The sequence below is a fragment of the Atractosteus spatula genome, chromosome 10 (assembly GCF_055471065.1).
Source record: "Atractosteus spatula isolate fAtrSpa1 chromosome 10, fAtrSpa1.hap1, whole genome shotgun sequence".
In the NCBI taxonomy this organism is placed as follows: Eukaryota; Metazoa; Chordata; class Actinopteri; order Semionotiformes; family Lepisosteidae; genus Atractosteus; species Atractosteus spatula.
In genome coordinates this window covers 16,940,918-16,949,483 of record NC_142715.1, presented here as the reverse complement: position 1 = coordinate 16,949,483, position 8,566 = coordinate 16,940,918, and the positions used below count along the sequence as shown (strand labels likewise).

Here is an 8,566-nt window from a genome sequence, read left to right as displayed (position 1 = left end):
TGGATAGCTGCTGCTGTGCTTTGACACCTGAGCTCCGTGGAAAACGATCTCAATACAATTCTGAAAAACGCGACTCCCAGAACGCCAGCCGAACAAGTCTCCACAGCCGAAGCGCTGTGTCTCTTTTCAGCTGGCGATAAACCTTTTCTCGATCCTTTGCGGACTTGTAAAACTGTTCATGATCAGAATAAAAAATGCTCACGCTAATACACAAGCACCCATGTCTCGCCAAAGCTGACAAATGAACAGACGGAAAAGCCGCACTGCACACATGAACAGGGGAATGAGCGAGCGAGCAGGGATAATGCGCCTCCTGCACTTAAGAGCTTACAGCACCTGGTATTCCCAGCCAGTCTCCCATCCAAGAACTAACCAGGCCCGTCCCAGCTTAGCTTCCGAGATCAAACGAAATCAGGCATGCTCAAGGGGGTGTAGCCGTAAGCGAGAATAGGGCTCACTGGCACCCTTCTTATAGAGAGGACAGCTCCGTCACTTCTTTTACGACGCTGCTTTTTTTGATTGTTTTGTGATTTTTTGCGATCTACCGGGTTGATTGCATACTTGATCTTGTGGTTTTCTGTGGTAAAACTGTGATTTCGTACTTAAAAGTAATACTCTTTTAAGTTTAACGATGGTTACTAAAAGGTCTGAATTCGAGTCGCTAGTAAGCATTCTCTCTAGCAGCGACAAGTCTGACCACGATCTCCGCCATATCTCCATCAGCAGAGAAGTTAGGAGAATAAACCTCCATTCTGTGAGAGAGCTAGCAAAGGACATGGAGAGATTTGACCCTGCAGTGTCAGAGAATAATATCGAGAGTTATATTCAGGACCTCAGGTATAACCTGCAGTACCTGCCAAACGCCACAGAACAGGAGAAAGTGTTTCTGGTCAGGAAAACTACCAGCAGAGCTGTACATGAGTGGATGGCTAGGCAGATGAAAGAAGTCTGTAATGACTTTGAACAGCTTTGTCATGCACTTATCGAGGAATACAGTGCGTTTATTGACCCGACAGCTGCGATAGCCGCCGCCCTTAACATTAAGCACGAGAGAGCAGAGTCCCCCCGCGAATATTACGAGAGACTTAGATGAACTTATTTTGCAGGACGAAATGATGAGGGTTGCGAGGAGAACACACATTTCAAGGGTTTATTCATCGCGAATCTCCACCCTTCAGTCAGAAAGATGATCTTAATGCATACAGATGCACAGACCATGAAAATGACTGATATTAAGAGATTCGTGCAGAAAGCCCGAATGGGAGTATGATGTCCAAAGTCGCTCTGAGCAAAAAGCTGCTAAAGCAACTGTATTCGCCGTCAGAGCCAGCAGGGTTAATTCCCCCCTGCTCGAAGGAGCACAGGCTCCTGAGCTGGCTAATCCCCGTTCCAAAGCAGGCACGCAGGACCGCACCCAGCATCCTAAGTGCCATGAGAACACCGGGGGAGGGAAAGGGCTAGAAAAAGCTGAACAAAAAGATTCAGTAGCCGCCCGCCTGGCCAGGCTTGAACAAGCTTTATTAGGACAGGGACAACCGCTCCCCAAGGCTGCCGGAAGCGTGAATGAGCTGATACTCTCCACTGGAGGAGGCGGAGACCCGCCCCCTCTCCCTCCATCAGTCTATCTGATTGAGCAGAAGGGTTCCTGCCTGGATGAGGTCAGTCACTCCCAAGCGAGTGCTGACTCCACCCCTGAAGTCACAGAGCAGGCAGTAAAACAGAGAGGAAAAGCAGGAAGCTTTTACCTCAAGGCTGCCATGGGAAATGTCTTACACAGTGAGACATTGATTGACACTGAGGTTGAAAGGTGTTTGATGTCATACAGCAAGCTCAAACGGGTAGAAAAAGAAAAGGGCATGCGACTCAGAGAGGAACCTTTGGTGGATCACCAGAAAGGCAAGGTGTGGAAACAGGTCAAGACTCCTAAGCCTTCTGTACAGAAGGAAAGGGGGGCCAAGAGGCAGACTGTGCTCACACAGTGCCCACCGAACACAGAAGCCTATGTGGAGATTCCTTCTGTTCCCTCTGGACAAGAAATAAAAATATTTTCTTGTTCCCCGGATCTACAAGGAAGTCGTGTCCCGGCTGAGGTCACAACAGCCTCCATGCCACAGGAGCGGTGCTCCAAGCAGCCGCCTGATCCACCAGGTAAAGCAAACCCCTTTTACATCCCTAAAGGGGAGCAGATCTCCCCACTTGGTGATGAAAAGGAGCTTTCCCTGTGCACCTTGGCACCCAAGAGGGGTCAGGACCACCACCCCGCAGTGGTGGAAGGGATCCAGATGGCAGGAGAGCAGGTTGGTGATGTAGCCCTCACCCTTAGCCCTGAGAGGTCCTCTATCAGTGAGGATCTGCTTGAGCAGCTGTCACAGGGCCACCACCAGGTGCCCCTGGTGCAACATTCACAGGTTAGACAGGAGGTCCAGCTGGACGCTGAGACTACTGCGCTGTGGACACACCTGATCCCAGATGCCAATTCCCTCTGCTGTGACCCAGGGAACCTGCAGTCAGGTAACATTATTTCTCACAACTACCGGGTAGTGAGTGAGACTGACCTGATTGTTCCTGCCTCAACGGCAGGGTTGCCAACACACCCAGTCCCCAGGAAGGGACAGGGAATGAAAGCCGAGCCGGTTTTCTTACAGCCACCAGCCCAGTCTGTCAGTCTGAGTCTGACCAACAGTGGTTCAGCCAGACTGGAGCTGGATGGTCAAGCCACCCGCCTGCCAGTGCAGGACATCGCAAAGAGGGGTGTCAGAATCCCTGCCTGCACTGACATGGGCCTGGTGGGTGATAGTAAGTTCAAAGACAGTGAACTAGCTATCCCAGTGCTGGGGCAGCTCCCTGAACCCCTAGCGAGGGAAGGGGGGAGCGAGCAGGTGTCCTACACCCACGCCCAGCTAACGATTGTAAACATGCCGATAGAGGGATTCCTCAATCAGGAAGGGTGCAGGGTGGACCTGAACAGTGAGAATGGGGTAACAATCCCAGATCACTCAGGTGCTCCAGATGACCACTCAGCCGAGGGTCAGGCATGCTCCACCGCTGCACCACCCCCTGCAGGGTTCCTAGAGCACAGGCATGAACAAATCGAAAAAGCAGATACCCTGGAAAAGGAGGAGCAGCATCAGCAGCTGCGTCAGATCTCCCCAGATTTCCAGGATGTTGGTGCCCAAGATGCCACAAGGCATACTGAGAAAGACACCATGTACACGCTGCGCCAGCTTAGAAAGGCAACAGTCACTCAGAAGGAGATGACTGGGATCAGCCACCCGAAAAGACTTTTGGGAGGACTGATTGCTGCCGCCACTGTTGCACTTTTGCTTTTTCTGGTAGGTTTGTGTGCTACTGGCACTCTCACCCTGACTGCCCCAAGAAGGCAGGTGTCAGAGATGCCAGAGGGTAGTGACAGACTGTATCGACAGCAGCAAAGGCTGGAAAGCTTAGGGAAAACCCTACAGGCAACTTTCTATGCAACAGGGTTAAACCTTATCCCCCAACCAGTGGACATGATTGCCAGTGTTATACAGTGGGTTTATGCTTGTGTGCAACAGGCCAGAATGTTGACACAAGACCTGTTAAGAGAGTTTAGTGCCACTGTAGCCAGTCTAACCACGGCACAATTCCCAACCCACTTGATTCCACTCTTCTCAGTAGAGGAGTATGTGACATTAACCCCATCGCTCATAGCTCACCCAGAAGGCAATCCAAGATTGAATTTGGTTCCAAATCTTGAGATGGGTATGGGTACCAAAGCTATCCATTGGCTGTGTCTAAATGATTCACCAATGAAGGGTGTAAAGCTACTAACGAGCAGAGGGAGGTTAATGAACCCCATGAAGAGCAGGTGGGAAGTAAATGGCTGGTCAACACACCACGTTTAACTGTCACCATGACTTGTGACAGGCATGATACAGCTAACTAATAAAACAGTTCCTGCAAGTTCCCGAGGAGGCCATAGTACAGCTTGGTGACTTAACACTGTACTGTCTAGAACCAGACAATATAAGACCAAACTTGAGGTCATGGATGCCTTCAGGTGCCACACTATTGAATTGGATAGAAATCCAAGAAACACTAAGCCCTGAAGAGGTACAGGTAGTTAGTTTGCTTTAATGGAACAAACCTCCAAACCACCCTAGCAGATACCCAACACAGGTGTCGTGGTTTATCGAGGGGCTGGGAACAGAAACTGGTGTTATTGTAACACTGCTGCCGGGTAGCTGGATCATGACTGACAGTGTACTCTGAATGCTGTACTCTCACATCAAGATGTACTCCGGGTAGCACGAATGAGTCAAAGGTAGCATGTCAAAAGAAAGGAAGTTACTTCTTCCCAAATATCTGCCTACAGAGGTATCAGATATTGACAGTGAACTTCCTGATGTGTAATTCCTAGACTGAGATAATGTCTCCTGCCGTGTTTATACATACTCCTGATGTTATTCATCATGTTTGTTCCCAATGCTGGTTCTGGTATGAATTCTCGAGGAGTAATGTGGACATTTAATATTAATGTTCTAATGACAAGGGACATCACTTAACTCTGTTTTGTTTTGAAGGCAACAACGCCTCAGGACCTCTTGACCTTCAAAAAGGGGGGATATGTAGTGGCAATGCTTGTTAATAAGACAGAATTAAGTGTTTCTGAGCTTCCCAAATGAGGCCCCATTTCTCTGTTCATCTCTGTGGTGCAGCCACAGAGAGACCATTAGGGTGATTTAAGGTCCTAGGACAGCTCCCAAAGGGGGATGCACTTAGCTAAGCCTGGCTATCATGATCAATGGTCATCCATTGGCGCCTATCTGTCTAGGGAGTGCCAGATGGACATCTGGACTGCATTCCTAGGTGTCAGGAGTAAGTGACTCATATCTCACCTTGATCAACCAATCAGGGACTGGTAGGGCCCTACCAGTAACCCACGTGGGACTCTGATGCCCATGGAACTTTCAGCCAATGAACGAGCTGAAGTTCCTCCAGGTAAAAACAGGCAACACAGAGGGCCTGAGAGACTATTCTGTGGACTTTTCTAAAGGGAAGTCAAAGGAGAATTCCAGGGCAGGACAGCCCAAGAGCAGAAGGCTCCCAAGGGCAGGACATTCTCGCAGCGCGCCTCCTGACCATCCTGAGACTCAGCCCGGACAACCACGGAACGGCCAGTGTGTCCGAGTGCCAGAACTTTCCTTTGTTCTAAGAGTCTAGAGCGGAGGTTGCCAGAGAGTAACCAGAGGATCCACCCGAGGTTAGCACCAGCAGAAGGCCTCGTGAACAGGTCGGAACTGTGGACAGCTGAATCACTATTCAGAACTAGCTTCACCAGGAACGAACTGGTCCTCTTCCTGACTTGCTGGGACCCACAGTCATCTTTTCTCCTGTGCGCAAGCTTTGCTAGTTAAAGCCAAAACTAACTAGCTGGTCTTCAGAGAGCAGCGCAGAGCATCAGCAGCGCACCGTCGCAAGCCGCACAGCACAGCCTGGCACCGAGCCAGAGAGCGCAGATTGGACAGCAACAGCCTGCAACTGTTTCTTTGAGTCCGCAGGAGATCTGAATCCCCAGAGATTGGATGAGTATTCAACTTCAATGCATTACTGCTCGAGAATTCAATTGTTATCCCAACCAGTTGATACCAATTTAATTCCTAAGAGTTATGTACTTGTTTTGAGTATCTAATGTAGAAGTTATAACCAAGTTCATTTACGAAACGGTCTAAATGAATGATATACTGAACGTATGTCCTCTTGATATATGTAACTCTTTGTAACTGACTGAATATATACCTTTTGTATTCTGATAACCCTCTCGATAAGATCTGTTAGGTTTACATGCATATTCTATGTATTAATAAATGTATCCTCGTGTATTAGTACCTGTGTGTGTGCGTTGTTTGAGTTATATCGCATGGTTGGATTCTAAGGCCATCAAAAGAATCATTTTGTGATTTACTGCTACAATTAATAATTGTCCCAGTAAATGCCCAAACCCTACAGAACTGGTGCCTTCAGAGAGCACACTACACAGGGGTGGGATGTCAGAGCCATATGACATTGCTTTACACAGCGAGTGGCGGGGGTGGGATGTCAGGGCCTGACGATACTTCTTTACGCAGAGAGTGGCGGGGGTGGGATGTCAGGGCTTGACGACACTGCTTTACGCAGAGAGTGGCGGGGGTGGGATGTCAGGGCTTGACAACACTACTTTATGCAGAGTGTGGAGGGGTGGGTGTCAGGGCCATACGACACTTCTTTACGTAGAGAGTGGTGGGGGTGGGATGTCAGGGCCATATGACACTGCTTTACACAGAGAGTGGCGGGGTTGGGATGTCAGGGCCTGAAGATACTGCTTTTCGCAGAGAGCGGAGGAGGTGGGATGTCATGGTTATACGACAGTGCTTTCCACTAAGAGTGGTGGGGGTGGGATGTCAAGGCCATAAGACACTGCTTTATGCAGAGAGTTGAGGGATTGATGTCAGGGCCATACGACAGTGCTCCACTCAGGCCTCTGCTTGAATTTGTACTCCTCTCTCTCCCTACCTCTGCCTCTCCCTCTCTCTACCTCTCTCCCTACCTCTCCCTTTTCCCCTCCCTACCTCTCTCCCTACCTCTACCTCTCCCTCTCTGTGGGCAAGCAGGGGGCGCTCACCCTGCGGTCTGTGTGGGTCCTAATGCCCCAGTATAGTGACGGGGGACATGATCTGGCCCACCAGCGATGAGCAGGTTACCAGATCTAGACAAAGGGGGCAACTCTTAGTCATATGAGCTTAGTCACACATCGCAGCGATTAAAAAAACAAAACAAACATATTATGTCTGGAACTAACGACTTTTTTTTCCTACATTGAAAGTCTCTTTCCCGGGTGATTTTCTAGCGCGACTGGGGCTCTTCATTTCTCCTCGGTGTCTCATCGTGGGCGGTTTTGAAACAGACCACAGAACCTGCCGCTGCAGTGCTCTCGGTTAGGGGCTCTCATCCTGCATCACCAATCTTCCACAGGAGGGACAGAGCTGGATTTCTGTCTGAAAATAAACTCCAGAGTGAGAGAGAGAGCAGAGAGGGGTAGGGAGAGGTAGAGAGAGGTAGAGCGTTAGAGAGGTAGAGAGAGGGAGAGAGGTGGAGGGCGAGGGGGAGGGAGAGAGGTGGAGAGAGAGGGGGTTAGGGAGAGAGGGAGAGGTAGAGAGAGGGAGAGGTAGAGGTAGGGAGAGAGGTAGGGAGGGGAAAAGGGAGAGGTAGAGAGAGGGAGAGGTAGAGGTAGGGAGAGAGAGGGAGGAGGAGTACAAATTCAAGAAGGAGAAAATCCACAACACAACACAGGCGTCGGCATGCGTGGGCTACAAAAGGAACAAGTAAAATGTTTCTTCCGGGCTGAAAAGAGAAGGAAGGAAAACACACCGTTGCGGCGCTACGACACGAAGACGCCGAGCCAGTTGAGCACAGCAAACCCAACCTGTTCTCACAAGTTGCTTGCGCTTCAGGCGAAATAAAAGCTGCTGAGATAAATCAAGAAAGCGGTAACTATTAGGACTACTCACTGTTCCTCAGGCTGGGACAGGAGATCCCACACTGTATTATTGTTATTTAGAGACAGGCTCACTGTCTGTTCCTCAAGCTGGGACAGTGGATCACACACTATATTATTATTACTAAGAGACAGGCTTACTTTCTGTTTCCCAAACTGGAACAGGAGATCACACACTGTATTATTATTATTGAGAGACAGGCTCACTGTGTCTTCGGTTGGGCTGGGACAGTAGATCACACACTGTATTATTATTACTGAGAGACAGGCTCACTGTCTGTTCCTCAGGCTGGGACAGGAGATCACACACTGTATTATTATTATTGAGAGACAGGCTCACTGTCTGCTCCCCAGGCTGGGACAAGAGATAACGCACTGTATTATTATTTAGAGACAAACTCACTGTCTGTTCCTCAGGCTGGGACAGTAGATCACACTGTATTATTATTATTGAGAGTCTGGCTCACTGTTCCCGAGGCTGGGACAGAAGATCCCACACTGTATTATTATTATTTAGAGACAGACTCACTGTCTTTTCCTCAGTCTGGGACAGGTGGTCACACACTATATTATAATTGAGAGACAGGCTCACTGTCTGTACCTCAGGCTGGGACAGGAGATCCCACACTGTATTATTATTATTAATATTATTTAGAGTCTGGCTCACTGTTCCCCAGGCTGGGACAGGAGATCCCACACTGTATTATGGCTTACTCTCTGTTCCTCAAGCTGAGACAGGACATCCCATACTGTATTATTATTGATTGACAGGCTCACTGTTCCTCAGGCTAGGACTGGAGATCACACACTGTATTATTATTATTGAGAGACAGGCTCACTGTCTGTTCCTCAGGCTGGGACAGAGGATCACACACTGAATTATTATTATAGAGAGACAGGCTCACTGTATGTTCCCCAGGCTGGGTCAGGAGCTCACATAGTATTATTATTATTGAGAGAAAGTCTCACTGTCTGTTCCTCAGGCTGGGACAGGAGATCATACACTGTATTATTATTATTGAGAGACAGGCTCACTGTCTGTTCCCCAGGCTG

General features: G+C 49.1%; 1 pseudogene; it reads right to left on the bottom strand.

Moving 5' to 3' along the window:
• Positions 1–324: 324 nt before the first annotated feature.
• Positions 325–443, bottom strand: LOC148825531 (5S ribosomal RNA; annotated as a pseudogene).
• Positions 444–8,566: the final 8,123 nt, after the last annotated feature.